General features: G+C 34.1%; 1 long non-coding RNA gene across 1 annotated transcript in view; it reads left to right on the top strand.

Annotated features, from left to right (window-relative positions):
* LOC106999407 (uncharacterized) overlaps positions 1-16,206 on the top strand; it is a 40,680-nt gene extending 24,474 nt beyond the window's left edge. Inside the window, exon 4 of the long non-coding RNA XR_013395382.1 lies at positions 14,221-16,206. This is a non-coding gene — a long non-coding RNA (uncharacterized LOC106999407). The remainder of the gene's footprint in view (positions 1-14,220) is intronic.
* The last annotated feature ends 278 nt before the right edge of the window (positions 16,207-16,484 follow it).

Raw genomic sequence — 16,484 nt, 5'->3', positions numbered from 1 at the left:
TACCAACCTGAGGCCAAAAATGTTAAATTAAGATAAATAAGCCTGTACAAGTACGCATGAACATTTAAAAAAAAAGACTAAAAAGTTTTATTAGTCCATTTTCACACTGCTATAAAGAAATACCGGAGACTGGGTAATTTATCAAGATAAGAGGTTTAATTGAACTAAAGTTCCGCGCGGCTGGAAACTTACAATCATGGCAGAAGGGGAAGCAGGCCATCTTACATGGCAGGGACAAGAGAGAGAGTGTGAAGAAGGAACTGTCAAACACTTACTATCATGAGAACAGCGTGGTGGGAACCGCCCTCGTAATCCAGTCACTCCCCACCTTGTCCCTCCGTCAACACATGACATTTACAATTTGAGATGAGATTTTGGGTGGGGACACAGAGCCAAACCATATCGAAAGGTAAACACCAACATAGTAAAGTGATTATTTCAGTGTTGTTATTATGGTTGATTTTTAAATCAATTATTGCTGATCTAATTGTTAAAACTGCTCATGTTTATATTTTGTATCTTAATGCTTTAGGTGTTTCTCGTACTACATGATTTTGTGTCAGTTTCTTTGTGATTATCCTGGTAGTTACAATTTACATATTAGTTGAAAATCTAGATCAGATTACTACTGAATTAATTTGGATGACATATTTTAAAAGTTGTTACAATACAGCTCTATTTCTCCTCCTTTGTATAATTATTCTCATGTAAATTACATGTCTATGCATTATGAGCCCATCAACAATATTTTTAAAATATTGCTTTACACAATCGTGCTTTAAATCAGACAGTAAAATAAAACAATTGCTAATAAAAACTACTTTTATACTGTCTATTTACCTATATAGTTAGATTTAACAGTGTAATTTCTTTTTCTTTTTATTTTTTTGGATTCAAGTTAATATTTAGTTTTCTCGAGCGTAAAAACTTCCTCCTGGGGCTCATCTGCTAGTGACACATTCTCTTTTTATTTTGGAATGTCTTAATTTGTCCTTGATTTTTGAAGAATAGTTTTGCAGAAGATAGAATGTTTGGGCTGACAATCTCTTCTTTCAGCATTTTGAATATGTACTTCCACTAACTTCTGGTCTCTGTGGTTTCTGATGTCAATATTATTGAGTATATATGTGAATAATTTTTTAAGCTACTTTCAAGGGTCTCTCTTTGTACTCGCCTTTCAAAGCCTTGATTATGATATATTTACATGTGGATATCCAAATGTATGCAGTTCGGAGTTCTTTAATCTTTTTAGATGTACAGATTAATTAAATTTCAGGAGATTTTAGCTGTTATGTATTCAAATATTTATTCATTCTCCTTTCCTTTAACATCTCCCATTATATATTAATGTAATTTATGTTGTCGAACAGATATCTAAAACTCTGTTTATCTTTCTGCATACCATTTTTTCATTTCCTTAAAATGGATAATCTCAATTAAGCTATTTTTGAAATTGTGAATTCTTTCTTCTGCTTGCTAAAATATGCCATTGATCCTCTCTAATGAATTTTTAAATCCCAGGTATTGTACTTTCAACTGCAGAATTTTTATTTAGTCATTTTTTAAATTTTTATCTCTTTATTTCTATCTTCTATTTGGTAAGAGATTTATCTCATATTTTCCTTTTGTCCTTTAAATGCAGTTTCCTTTGGTTCCATGAATATATTTTAAATGATTAATTTAAAGTATTCGCTAAGGTCAACATCTAGGCTTTCTTGGAAGTGGCATCTATTGGCTGCTTTTATTCCTGTCTGTGGCTCAATTATCTTGTTCTTTTGCATATCTCATAGTTTTTTTTAGCTGGACATTTTAAATAATATGATGTTTCAACTCTGAAATCAGATCACCTCCCTTCTTACCTTGGAGATTGTTATTGTTGCTGTTTGCTTCCTTAGTTACTTTTCTGGACAAATTCTGTAGATTATGAATTTTTTGTCACATTTATTAGCCAAGTCTCTGCTTGCTTCAGTGAGTGGTCAGCTAATGATTGAACAGGAGATTTCCTTCAATACCTTGAACTAATGTATTTGCCAGACATTGCTTAGGAGTGCTGTGCTTATATTGGAAACACATCTTCAATGCTGTGGAAGGCAGTTGACAACTCTGACTTAGTGTACACTTTTTGCTTGTGCAGACCCTCGAGGTCAACTAAGTGGCAGGGATAAGCACCTTTTCATGTCTTTCATTAGTATGTGCACGGCCTTGAACAAGTATGTGGCTTTTAGATTCCCAGGTGTATTAGTCCATTTTCACACTGCTGTAAAGAACTACCTGAGACTGGGTAATTTATAAAGAAAAGAAATGTAATTGACTCGCAGTTCCTTATGGCTGGGGAACATACAGTCAGGAAACATACAATCATGGTGGAAGGCAAAGGGGAAGCAGGGAGTATTTTGCATGGTGGCAGGAGATAGAGAAAGTGGTGGCGGGGAAATGCCACACTTTTAAACCATCCGATCTCATGAGAATTCACTCATGATCATGAGAAGAACATGGAGAAAATCTGTCCCCATGATCCAGTCACCTCCCACCAGGTCTGTCTCCTGACATGTGGGGATTACAGTTTGACATGAGATTTAGGTGGGAACACAGAGCCAAACCATAACACCAGGAATTTGGTGGAGCTTTGAAAGCCCCCTGTGGACATGTTATTCCACATTATTTTCCTTTACATTTTTTGATCAGCCTCTTATTATCTCCAATTGGTAATGCTACCCAAGCAGCTATGATGACAAACAAGTGCCACTAATTGTTCTTGACAAATATCTTGAGGATAGGGCTATTCATGCAGAGGAACCCCTCTGTTAGATCAAACGTAGACAAGCCCTGAGAATAAAGCTTTTCAGTGAGCTGCCAGATAAGTCAAATAAACTTCTACCAAGGTGTTTTTGGAGAAAGGTGTGGGAGAGATTTACTTTCTTTTAAAGAACAGGTCAGGACATAGACAATAAAATTTCAATTTTTCAATTTATTTGTGACTGCTGTTTCTTTCCACCATATGTTCTAAGAAGACTTGGATGTATTAATGTGCACATAGGAGATCTCACTTAAAGCAATATTTTTCAATCTAATAGATTTTGAAATTTAAATACTCACCTGTGGATTATTAAAAGCTATGCAGATATTCTGATGCTTCTCAAGATTACATAGGAATCTACAAGGGTGGTGAATTTGGGCATCTGTATCTATAAATTTCATGGACTTCTGTTGTAACTATTCCCAGTAAATGATTCCTAATTAAAATGTCCACAAAATTGACACTCATATTCATTCAGGTTAGGAAATGATTTTTTTAATATACATCCAAAAGTAATTTGAGTTTGCATGTGAAAAGTCTACTCACTTTCTTATATGAATTTATGTAAGAAGAGATGCAAACAGAAACTCGTATAGAGTTTAAGGAAACAATTTGTAAGTGTGGATTTTCATAAAGAGCAAGTCTTTGGCATGTATAGAAAATGCAGCTATATCAGGTATATTTTAAGAGATGATGCATGAACTGACCCCGTTATAGTATCTTACATTCTCACATTACTCACTCCCTTAGTCTCAGCTGAGAGGATAATGACTTTTAAACTACAAAAACTTTAGTTTATGTTTCAGATTATATAATAATAGACCTGGATTGAACCCATATGAAGAAAGGGAGAAAAAGTAACAAAAACCGAAGCAAATGTGCTGTTGACAAGGGCACTCTGGATACCGCATTAGGAAACCCTGCTTTTGACAGCAGTGGGTTCCTGGAACTGGGAGATAAACTACTAATTAGGGGGCAGTTGACATGCACTAAGCATTAAGCTAAAGGAATTATTCTCAGATTGAAGTAGAAGAATTGATATAATGACTTAGCATTCTATAGGAACTTAAACAGTGATTGAATTGAGCAACCCCTGTGTTTACATTCATTTATTATATACATACATTGAAATTATACAAAAACATTCAGAATTTATCATTTGGCACCTGAAAGCAGAGGTGGCAAACTCATCCATAGAAAGAGGCAAGTTCTATAGCATTTTGGCAGTCTCATATTCTCAAGCAGTAACATTCTTTCTTTCATTTTACAAAGCTTATGCCTTCTCTAGGACTTATATTACCTGGAGAGTAATTTATTATAGGCACCAGTACATTTCCTTGTTGAAAAATGTGTAAAAGTATTCATATGGTCTAAGACAGTAATGCCCTTACTTGGCACTATTTTGTGGCAATATGAGAGGTTTCTACAAATCTCTTCCTATTTCCTTGGTTTTTCCTTTCATGGATTTTGTAGATTAATTTCATTTTTTCTTTTGGATGGTCAAAAACATGACAACTTTAGATCCTAATGACTAAAACAGGAGGCATTTTATTACAATTATCTTCAAAAATACTATGATACATGTGTACTCTTAACAACAATCTTTGGTTTTTTTTTGTTAGCAATCATAAATTTTCAGATATTTAATTTCTGCTACTTCAAAATCTTTCATATATTCAAACTTTCTGCTATCTGGAGCACAGACAGATAAGGATCACAGGTTGAATTCCTTTCAGTTGTAGCAGTAGAAACTAGAAACATTCATTTAGTAAACTAATATTTGTTAAGTACACAGTATATGGCAAAGATGTGGCACAATTGTGAAGCCCTATTGGAGAGCCTGAAAGGCATAGGAAGAATATCCAACAAGGTAGGAAAGTGCTTGTAGGCAAGATAGCATGAAATAGTTTTGGACTAAGACATATCTTAATTATTTCTCAGTATGTATTCACTTATTTAAAAAATAAAATAGAATATGCATGTGACTAAAGAAATAATATATTTGTTGATATATAGCAATGGAGAAGAGGTGATTTTTCTTTTAATCTGAGGCCAAATACCAATATTGTAATACAACACGTAAGTGACTCATCTTCACTTTATTTCCCTTGGAAAATACTACTACATGTCTTCACGTTATCAACCTACTTTCTAAGCACCAAATTTGTCTTAATAAAACTTAAGTTCTTACATAGCGATTATTTTATAGTTTATCATCTAGAATCAACAGACTAATAATAACATAGTTAAGATAACACTATTTAATAAATCCATTAGCAGTCATAAACATTCTGGTTTATAGGTATTAGAGGTTTCCTGAAAGTCATTTTTCCCCTAAATATGTTGTCATACTAGAAAGAATTACATAAATCTGGGTCTATTTTTTCTAAACAAAGGATAAATGCAGAGTATTGAGTGTGTATACACACACACACACACAATGTTAACTCAAGATTAACCTTTGTCCTTAAATGAGCCAAATTTTATATCAATTACATTAATTTCATTGTGATAAAGTAATATGACCATATTGTAATAAAGCAAAATAATAAAAAAGTAATTCCCACTTTCATTATACAATTCAGAATTATCCTCTAGTTCTGTCCAGAGCTTTAATTTTTGTTTATTTGTCTTTGTTTTTTTTTTTTTTTTGAGACAGAGTCTCACTCTGTCTGTCGCCCAGGCTAGAGTGCAGTGGTGTGATCTTGGCTCACTGCAGCCTCCACCTCCTGGGTTCAAGCAATTCTCGCCTCAGCCTCCCAAGAAGCTGGGACTATAGGCGCACACCACCAAGCCCTGCTAATTTTTGTATTTTTAGTAAAGACAGGGTTTCAGCAGCTTTAATTAATTTTAATTGCTAAACACATCTATATTTAATGGCAAAGCCAAAATACATATTATAAATTAGAAGAAAATTTGGAAATGTTCACATTTAGTCAGTTTGTTATAGGGTAACTTTTATATCAATAATTGTTTAAAGATTTTATTTCCATTCATGATGAAAAGACACAATGCCACCATTAGAAAATTATAAACCCTGTGTCCAAGTACTTTCAAGTGTCACGTTTTGTTTCTAAAATCAAGTCTGGATTCTGCATTGCCACTGGCAGGCAGCTTTAATGACAGTCATCTTCCAGGCAGCTGCAACTTCCACTTCAGTTTTAGTCACAGCAGCTCTCCTGATTAGCACCTGCAGGAGCTGCCACAAGGCTGAACCTAAATCTGCTCTCCAGAGTCACAGACATGCGTACTACACAGCCACTAGTTATCAAAATTCGTAAACGCAACGTGATAACCTTTCTGTTTGGCTTAATCATTTTGTATGCTCAGAATAGCCATAGATGTTCCCATAATACACATTGTCTAAGAACTTTGAGCATAAGGCTAGTAATTTGTTATTATGTGATTTTTGCCTGCTAATGATATGTGATGTACAAGAGCATGGAGAGCTAAAATAACAGCAGAAACCATAGCCACCTAAGGTTTCATTCTATTCTTTTGTATTTAATCGCAAACGTTTGCACTCTTGGTTTCCTGTAGGTTTTCTGTATAACTCAACAGGTGCAGGATCTGCATAGTTTTCTCCAATTCTTATGTAGAAAAGGCACAGCATGCAGGTGAGGTTTTATTTAGAATAAATTTTACCATCAGAAAGTCTAATTGAACAGTCCCTATGCTGGGATAAATTGTGTTGAACATGCAAGGTTTTATTATGATACAGTTGTAAGTTTGGGCTTTGTTTATTCATTCTGATTTAATGTACTATAAGGTTTTATATTCTGACTAGTTATTCTGGACTCAAGGGAAAATTTTAATTTCATGGATGTGCAAACATGAGTATGTGTGTGTGTGTGTCTGCACATGCGAGCATGCTTTGGTACATTTATCCCATTAGATAGATGGGATCCTCAAGGGAGTTAAAATTGGAGACAAAAGCATACACAGAAATGGTAATCATACAAAGGACAACATAAGTTGAGCATTTTTAGAAGTTGAATGAAAAACAATATTAGGTTGTAGAGTGGATAGGGAAGAGTGTGAGAAGTGGGAGTTTCTGTTTTATTAACAGAAAATCAAGTTGGAAGGCATATATGAACACAACAAGACCAAAGAAGCTATGGTAGGAATTTGCAAGTTGATATAGTTTGTCCGTGTCCCTACCCAAATCTCATGTTGAATTGTAGTTCTCCCAATCCCCGTGTGTCCTGGGATGTACTCGGTGGGAGGTAACTGAATCATGGGGACAGTTGCTCCCATGCTGTTATTGTGATAGTGAGTGAGTTCTCATGAGATCTAGTGGTTTTATAAAGGGCTTTCCCCCTTTGCTTGGCACTTCTCCTTCCTGCCACCATGTGAAGAAGGAGGTGTTTGCTTCCTCTTCTGCCATGATTGTGAGTTCCCTGAGGCCTTTCCAGCCCCGTGAGACTGTGAGTCAATTAAACTTTCCATTATAAATTACCCAGTCTTGGGAGGTTCTTTATAGCAGTGAGAATGAACTAATACACATGGTGTCTCCACATCCTAGTAAATAGTTCCATATGAGTCTAAAATAATTGGAGGTTTTAAGATAAGCTTTAGGTCCACTTCTCCCTGTTTCCCTGCATCCCCAAAACACTTATGTTTGGGTGAGAGAGGAGATACTTGAGTTAGGCTACACAGCACTGACAATTAACTTCAGAGAAAATCCTAGATGCTAGTTCTTTCCAGGGTCTGGAATGGGTAGAAGTAAAATAATAATATAAGTTGACATTTATTGAATAACATATCTCTGTTGGGTACTCTTTTAAGAGAAAGCAGCCAAAAAAAATAAATTTTAATGTGGTTTATGGACATGAAAAATGAGGTGAAGCTGAGTACCAATTGAGGACAGAGAATAATAAAGATATGTTTAACATAGATACATGATTGATGAAGGGGACTAAGGGAAGACAGAAAAGGGAAAAGAGTATTGGAATAATTGGAGGAGGGAGTACAAGAAGGGTGTGGCTGCATGAGACCTCTCAGTAAAAGCATGGCTGAAGTCCACAGTGTGGGCACACACTCTTGTATGAGGTAGCACTCAGAGCTTGAGCAGGAGGAGCGGAGTCTGTGTGGATTCCCCTGATCTAGACAGCGATCACTGCCAGATTTATGGTCATTATATAACATGACCATTTAGTTCAATGCATGAATTAAATCATATATAATAGGGTAAGGAATGGAACTGACATTGAGAGACTTGGTGAAGTATTTCAGATTCCAATCCATGTAAACAGATGAACAGATCCCAGGTACAAAGTTGCCTGCCCTAAAATTTTATTTGAGCAGTTATTCTATCATAGCTGATTAATATGGATGCCCCAGTGATGCTGGGCTATTTGTGAGGAGCATAGACTCGAGACAGAACTAACAAAGAGGCACTCAGAATAAAGCTAAGAGAGGTGCCTTTTCTTTATATGTAAGTTACCACATACACAAACATGAACACCAGGACTAATATCCTTTATGGAGTAACTTCACCCCTTTCTTAAGTTTCACACTAGATATGTGCATAGAGAACAGTGAGGGGATCACTCTTTTAAAACAGTATTTAAGCAAAAAAGTAGGGATCAGGACTGGGATTCAGCAACATGATTTCCAGGAAGATGGATTAAACAAAATGGCACCATCTTAGTAAATGCTCATGTGCTCAGGATAAATGTACAGGTTTGTTATGTAGGTAAACTTGTGTCATAGGGGCTTGTTGTATGGATTATTTTGTCACCCAAGAACTAAGTCTAGAATCCAATAGTTATTTTTTTTTCTAATTCTCTCCTTCCTTTCACCCTCCAACTTAAGTGTCTGTTGTTCACCAATTTATGTCCATGAGTTCTCATCATTCAGCTCCCACTTAAAAGTGAGAACATGCAATATTTGATTTTCTGTTCCTGCATTACTTTGCCAAAGATAATTGCCTGCAGCTCCATCCATGATCCCACAAGGAGATGATCTTATTCTTTTTCGTGGTTACGTAGTAATCCATAGTATATATGAACCATGTTTTCTTTATACAATCTGTCATTGATGGGCTAATTCTGTGAAGAATGTTATTGGTAGTTGGATAAAAAATAGTATTGAATCTATGCAACTCTTAATCCTTCTTCATTCCAGCAAACTCTCTGTTCATTTATTCATTGAGGCCTAGGGCTAATGACAGCTTCAGATTTACGCTCTAGTCCTTGTGATTTTCCCACACCCTTCCCATGCTTTGTAATTAGTTGTTTGCAAATAAGTTTTCCTCAAAAGATCCTAATGTGAGTGTGCCATCTGTTTGCTGCTAATATCATGAATAATACAATCTCTAAATTAAAAATAGCTTGTATAGTCACTGAATTTATTTGTGAAAAAAGATATATTCCAGAAATCATTTATTAACATATAAGAAATAGCACTCCAGAGACTCCTTAAATAATTCCTTGGTAGAATGAAGAATTATTTAAATAAATAAAATACAATATTTATGTTATTCAAATAAAATCTTGACTCACTTAAAACATTCCAAATAGTGTACACTCATTTCCAGTGAAATATATTTTATAAATATTATATAGTAATATCATTGTTTTTGGCTATTGCCTTTCTAAGTCATTTATGTTTTTCAAGTATCACCTGAATCAGGATTAGGAAAACAAATGACTACTGTAAAATGGTCAAGTTTATGTTTAAGATGCATTTACCTGCAAACAGGATCATATAGCAAAAGTTAAATCAATAAACAAAAATATGAAAATGAGGGGTAGCTTGATCAAAAGAATGTCTCAGTAACAAAGGATTATCACAAGGAATGAACTTCAGAGTCAAACAGACTGGCCTAGAACCCATGTTTGCTACTTAATACCTACGTGAACTCAGATGCAACACTTAACCTGTTCCATTGCTTATAAGAATGTAGATAATAGGACTATCATGCAACATTGTTTGAATGATTAATAAAAGTGAAATGACTGATGGTGCAATATATTACAAAGAGCATAGGCTTTAGAGTCAAAACATTCGTGTCAACACTGGCTTTTCCAATTACTAGCCATGTTCTTTTAGTCACATTAGTTATTTAACTTCTCTAAGCCTCATTTATCTATCTGTATAATCATATGGTAAAATAATACCTAATTTATAGACTCATTATGAGAATTAAAATGGACATAAATTGAAGAATCTATTTGAATTCAGGCATTAAGGTGCCAGAATACAGGAAGCCTGCATAGCAAGGACTTTCTTTTATGTTTCAAGAGTGCAAAATCTCATATTGGTTAAGCATGTGACCTCTGATGTCAACTGCCTATCATCAATTACTGTCTATGTGACATGTTCCTAAGCAAGTTACTTAATCTCAGTTTTCCTGCTTGAAAACTGGATGTAATGATAGTACAGAACTCTTAGAATTATCACGAAAAGTAAACGACACATTTCCAAAGCATTTTATAGAGTAGCTGGCAAATTGAGTTAGTGCTCAATCAGTGTAATGTATGTATAAATAATAAAGATGGTATTCAGAAAATTAAACAAATAAGGAGGAACACATAGCTCTCTTGACTTTCAAGAATGTTATCATTTTGGTCTATCATCCTTTAAGTAAAAAGGAATAGAGAATTGTATACAATTATGTATAATTAACTGTGAATTTGGGGTCTGTAGAAATATATCTAGACATGATATTTAGAAAAACACAAAAAGACCAAAAAAACACATCTTAGATCTAAAATTATGTAATTACACATACACACTCACACAAACTCCTACTGAATTTAGATTTATTTGGCTTTAGATTGCATAAAGAAGAAACAGAAAAATTTCAACTTCCCGCATGAGGAAAATTAATTTTACTTATTATTGAGTTTTCATTTGAGAACACTATGATTTTTCATAGCTCTTATGAGAGACATGGAATCTTGCTAAACCTGATGTCTCCGAGGCCACCTGGAGCCATCTCCCTCTGCATGATAGTGAGATGACGTTCATCTCAGAATAAAGATAATGCAATTCTTGAGCCTCCATTTCTGTGTACCATATAATTTTTAATTGAGAAGTTTTCACATTGTTATTAATTAGGAAACAAATCTAGCTCTAAGAATTCTAAAGTACAGACTCTTCACTTTGTTGATATTTGCATATAGACCAGGGGAAAAGTAAACAGAGAATATAGTTTTCTTCTAGAGTTTTCTCTCATTTACTGTTTATCTCTTCCTTTTATTGGTCCATGAATAGTTACTCCTCAGCAATCTGAGAACCTGCTCTTCATTAGGCATCTCTTACAACTTCAGTCAAATTTTGTGTGGCCTCTTTAATGTAGACTCCCTCTTCAGTGTAGGGTCCCACATCTTTGTGCTTCTTGAGTCATTTCCTAGCTTGTGTATCATGATTCATTATGTGTTTTAAGTTACCTGTTTTATATTTGCCAAAAGATATGGCTTAGATCCTTGCTGACTAGATTTCTAGGGCATAATTCTGGCTTTAATTGCAATTTCATGATGTACATGGATATAGATATTTGCTCTATATTGTACACACAGACCTCCTTCAAGGACTGAAAAATCTTAAATCTCTAGGGGCAGTCTTGATTGTTGTAAGAGGGTGATGACCAGAGTTTGAATCAGTTGTATTATCAGAGGAAGAATGCTACAGCTTAAAGGAAAACATAAATAATTGAGGGTTTTTTTTTTAATGGTTTTATTGTTTAGGATTTAGAAAGAGAATACTTGACTGGGTATGGTGGCTCATGCCTCTAATCCCAACATTTTGAGAGGCCAAGGTGGACTGATCACTTGAGGTCAGTAGTTCAAGACCAGCCTGGCCAACATGGTGAAACCCCGTCTGTACTAAAAATACAAAAATTAGCCGGGTGTGTTGGTGAGCCTGTAATCAATCCTAGCTACTTGGGAGGATGAGGTTGGAGGATCACTGGAACCCAGAAGGCAGAGTTTGCAGTGAGCTGAGATTGCACCACTGCATTCCAGCCTGGACAACAGAGCAAGACTCTCTCTAAAAAAAAAAAAAAAGAAAAGAAAGAAAAAGAATACTTGACCAAAATAGCACATAGCACATGTGTTTTATTAATTTATCAACTTTTAATCTGAGATTTAAAAATTTACCCTATAGCTAAAGTGGTCTCCTAAGAATCCTGGATAATACTATACATTGTCAGTTATGTATTTTAATTAATAGTAATAATAATATATATTTTCCAGTTTTTCCTGGGGGAAAAAGCTTAAAAGCAATTGCAGAGACACTTATACAATTATACTAATGTAGGGGCCAGCCCACTCCTAAATATCCAACCAACTTCCCTATAAAGTTAAAAGGCTTGGCAAGCCTTATGATTAGTCTATGTTTGACACAGCTGTGGCCTTAAAAATAAAAATTAGAAAATATCATATAGATTGTTTGTTTTTCATAAGTATTGTCTCCAACATTAAATATTAAGGCATTGGTATTTTCTAGACTAGAGAAAACCATAGATGAGTAGCATCAATAATTACATAATGTCTTAATATTTGTAGGCAATAGACTGTATCAATCTCTGATGTGCTTAGCTCTTAAATTTGCTGTATAGCAATTGGTAGCTGCTGATGCTATACATTCTACTAGTGCTTTTCTATGTGGAGCTCTCCAAAGACTTTTAAAGGGAAAATTCAATTATATCTCAGTCTAAGAAAATGCTAAAGGGCAAATAATCTTGACACAGATATCTTATCACAGGCAAGTATATTTACCAGGAGGTTTATAACTATTAAATTATATCTTTGATGATGTCTAGCGTCCTACCTGTAAAACAACATACGAGACACTTTGAAGCTACTCAATTTTAATACTTAACACACCACAATGATACTTCTCCTGGGTACTCTCTAGGCTAGACTAATGCATGCTAGATGATGAGCTTGTTAAACAGAAAAATCTTTCTTTATATAGTTCAACAACACTCATATCAACAGCTGATCTTTACATACCACCTACTATGTTCTAGACACTATTCCAGGTGATTTGCATAAGGTAATCTACAATCTTCTAATGTTACCAAGGAATTTTTATTAATATTAGTATTAATCTATGTTTTACAGATGAGGAAACTAAAGCAAAATTATGAAGGAACTGAATTCTCAGGAATTTGCTGAAGTCTCACAGCTGATTAAATATATGATCCCACTTCACACAGACTGAAATCTGTGTTCTTAACCACTGTGAAATGCAGTATATGCTTCTTAGTAGTTCACCAAACTTTGGTTGACCTAAAATATATCGTATTTCTTGTAATTAAATTGTATAGTTTCTGGATCCAGAACAATATTGGGAATTACCCCATGGAGAAACCTTCCTTTCTTTCTGATTATTCCACAGGAGGCGGAAGTATTCACTTTTTTTTTCCCTCTGGAAATTATAAATTTCCCTTTACGTGCTTATGAAAATCTTATTCTTGACTGGTGGTTTGTAGAATCAGTTTGATATACCTATATAATAAAGACCATTATATTAATACTATAATTTGCTTTCAAATGCCTCAGAATTCAACTGTGCTTACTTTTTAATGTGCCTGAAAAAAGTGTTTAAAATGCATTAGATAGCACATTTCTTTAAAGGAATTGTGTGATAAATTTATTTGCAAAACAAGAATGTCTGACATTATACTATGAACTCATTTGTGGGACTGGATGGTCAAAATTACATTTCATTAAAATGAGATGATTATTTCTCTAATTGACTACAAAACATATATAAACACCAAGTCATATTTCTATTTGTTCAGTGGTGTAAAGTACATTCTTCCATTGAAATAGACACACAATAATGGGTTATGGTATTTCTTCTCTCCTCCATTAATGAAACTCAGCCAAACTTGAAGTCAGTAAGTGTTATAATCTCTATTAAATAAAATACATGTCTAACATATAGTGAAGAGCTGGAAGCACATTAATTCAGAACTTGGTGGTTGGATACTTTTTTAATTGCTTAGGACTTTACACATATTGAGATAAATAAATGCATTATTCAGTGATTTTTGTTTAGTCTGGTTTAGTTTTCTCAACAAGGGCAACATTTAAAGATTCTAATTCATTTATGGTCTAGCAATAGTTATGAGATAAATAAATTTCATGTTTCTATTTACTGTTATTTAATGTGAAAATCTTGGAAATTTTGTATTTTCCTGTGAATTAATAAAATGTTTTAAAATGCTACTTCTAGCATAGTGTGTTATGAAATGTGTACAACCTTATAAAATAATAAAACAACATTTCAATAAATATCTATTTAGTGTCTGAAATATGACCAATGTTGCTTGTGCAATTTTACCTCCAATATTTTATTCTTACATTTATTGAAATTTTATAATGCTAATGATTCTACAGATCAGAATAGTGCTTTCAAGGCCTTGCTTATATTCAATAAATGTAACATTTATATTTTCACAGGTACCTTGACGTCCATATGCAGGTGCAGTTCTCTAGAATTCCACTTCGAAACACGTTACTACAAGACTGACTAGAAAAGATCCTTTAGCTTCTCACGCCTGGGCATCTGCCTTATCCCCAATGCTTGTATTCTTGTGTTGGTAACATTTTCAGACAGAACATCACGCTTTCTAAGAATATTGTCTACCTTGATTTTGGCAATCTTTCCTCTTCGGTATAGTATAGTATAGCATAGTATAGTACAGTACCAAAGAGGGAAGATTCTGGGATTGATCAGCCTGGATTCAAATTTAGAGAGTGGAATGATAATAGTAAAAAATGGAGACTAGCAAGGGGAATGGAGACTAGAGTGGAAGAGGATGGATGATAACAAATTACTGGGTACAATGTGTATTATTCAGGTGATGGATACCTTAAAGCCTTGACGTGACTGCTCAGCAAGCTATACATATAACAAAATTAGGCTGTACCACATAATTTTTCACCAAAAAATTAATCTGCTTTACCACCAAGGATGCGTGTGATCCAGGGCAAACCCCTCAGTATCTCAATCTCTTGGATGCTCTATGGGAAAATGCTTTTTGGTCTGAGTGGCTGTCATATCTTCCAATATGAATTTCTGCATAAGCACATTTTTTTCCTTCATGAGTTTGATTAACATCGTTCTTAACATGGAGCAAAAATTTTTGTTACATTAAAATCTTGGTTTCATGAAAAATTATGATTATACATTTTTTAGCATATTACCATTTAGCAAACTAAATGCTAGTTTGAAGGTACCATGCACCAAAGTTTTCCATCTCTTTCCTTTTAATTATTCTCTAACATCAGATTTATGTGGTCTAATTGTTGCACCTTTTTATGCAAAACTATGTTTATAATCACTGAGTCAGTTTTTTTCACTCATTTAAAATCTCTCATTCTTCTAGCTATACTCAAAAAAGATGTTATATACAAGAGTGTTTACTATGGTTTTATAAAAATAGCAAACACTTTAATATTTACCAGTATGAAGCTGGTTGAATGCAATATTATAAATATATTCAGTTAAATACTCCTTAACTTTTTAAAATAGTGTGCTAATAATACTAAGGGATATCCAGGATATTGTAAATAAAAAAAGCAGAACACTAATCATTACACAAGGAGTGTAAAAACCATTAGCAGGGATTAATTCTGAGACTAGGCTCAGGATACTTTTAGTTTTCACTTCATGCCCCTACACCTTTATATAAACAAGGTCAATTAAGTAGTTCTAATACAGAGCAGGTTTGTTATTTCAATTACATGTTCTTACAAATCATATTTTTGTTATTACAGACAGAGGGAAAATAAAAATGTAAAGAGTTGATTAAATTTACTGTTGCCAAAGATTATGGGCACTTCATTTCTTGTTAATGAGCAACAAAGCTTATCCCTTTTTAAACAGTAATTTGGCAATTTCTATGTCAATTTAAAATATGCCTAACACTTGAACCTAGAAAGTTAATACCTCAGAATCTTAGAAGAAAATCTTATAAGAATTGCACAAACATATGCATGGAGTTATGCATACATTTTTCAAAGGCACTTTGTTTTTTAAAGGCTAGAATTTTTCTTTATAAGTTATAAAAAAGAAAAATTTAAAATAGTCTAAAGGTCCAATGATAGTGCTCAGATTAAGTAAACTATAGCACATAATACAATAAATACAATATGAGAAAACAGCTATCAATATACCTGGTAGATTTGAACATAATACCCTGGAATACTGTCTGCAATACAGTATTATGTGAAAAAAAGCAAATGGAACCCAACTTAGTAGAAACAATTAACCAATAGGTATGTATTGAAAATGCTATGGAATTGTATTAAAATAAAGGCATGACTGATTCTGTGGCCTGAGACAACATGGATAAGTATGGTAACTTTTCACCGAAATATTATTGAATGTTTTCCAGTGAGTTCCTTTCATTGCTTTAAAATTAAAAGTGTTTTTGACATACAGCATTTTTTCTCCCTGTATCTGTATTTCTATCATCATCACGCTGTCCTATATCTAGTCACCCTGATCTGGGTTATAGGAGCAAATAATCCGGAGTTAAAGCACTCTAGGTTAACCTTATCTATATACCTTTCTGAGACTTGACATGTTTTGTTAAGTTGTTGGTCGGTTTTTGCTTGATCTCTTCCAGTGAAATCTCACTAGCACTGCTGGCAGCTCCCACTCATTGATAGGAGATCAGCAGAGTGGTTCAAAGACCAGCCTTTGTTTGCCATCAGAC

This window comes from Macaca mulatta, chromosome 7 (assembly GCF_049350105.2).
Source record: "Macaca mulatta isolate MMU2019108-1 chromosome 7, T2T-MMU8v2.0, whole genome shotgun sequence".
In the NCBI taxonomy this organism is placed as follows: Eukaryota; Metazoa; Chordata; class Mammalia; order Primates; family Cercopithecidae; genus Macaca; species Macaca mulatta.
The sequence above is the reverse complement of the archived record's forward strand: the minus strand, read 5'-3'. Positions and strand labels throughout refer to the sequence as shown.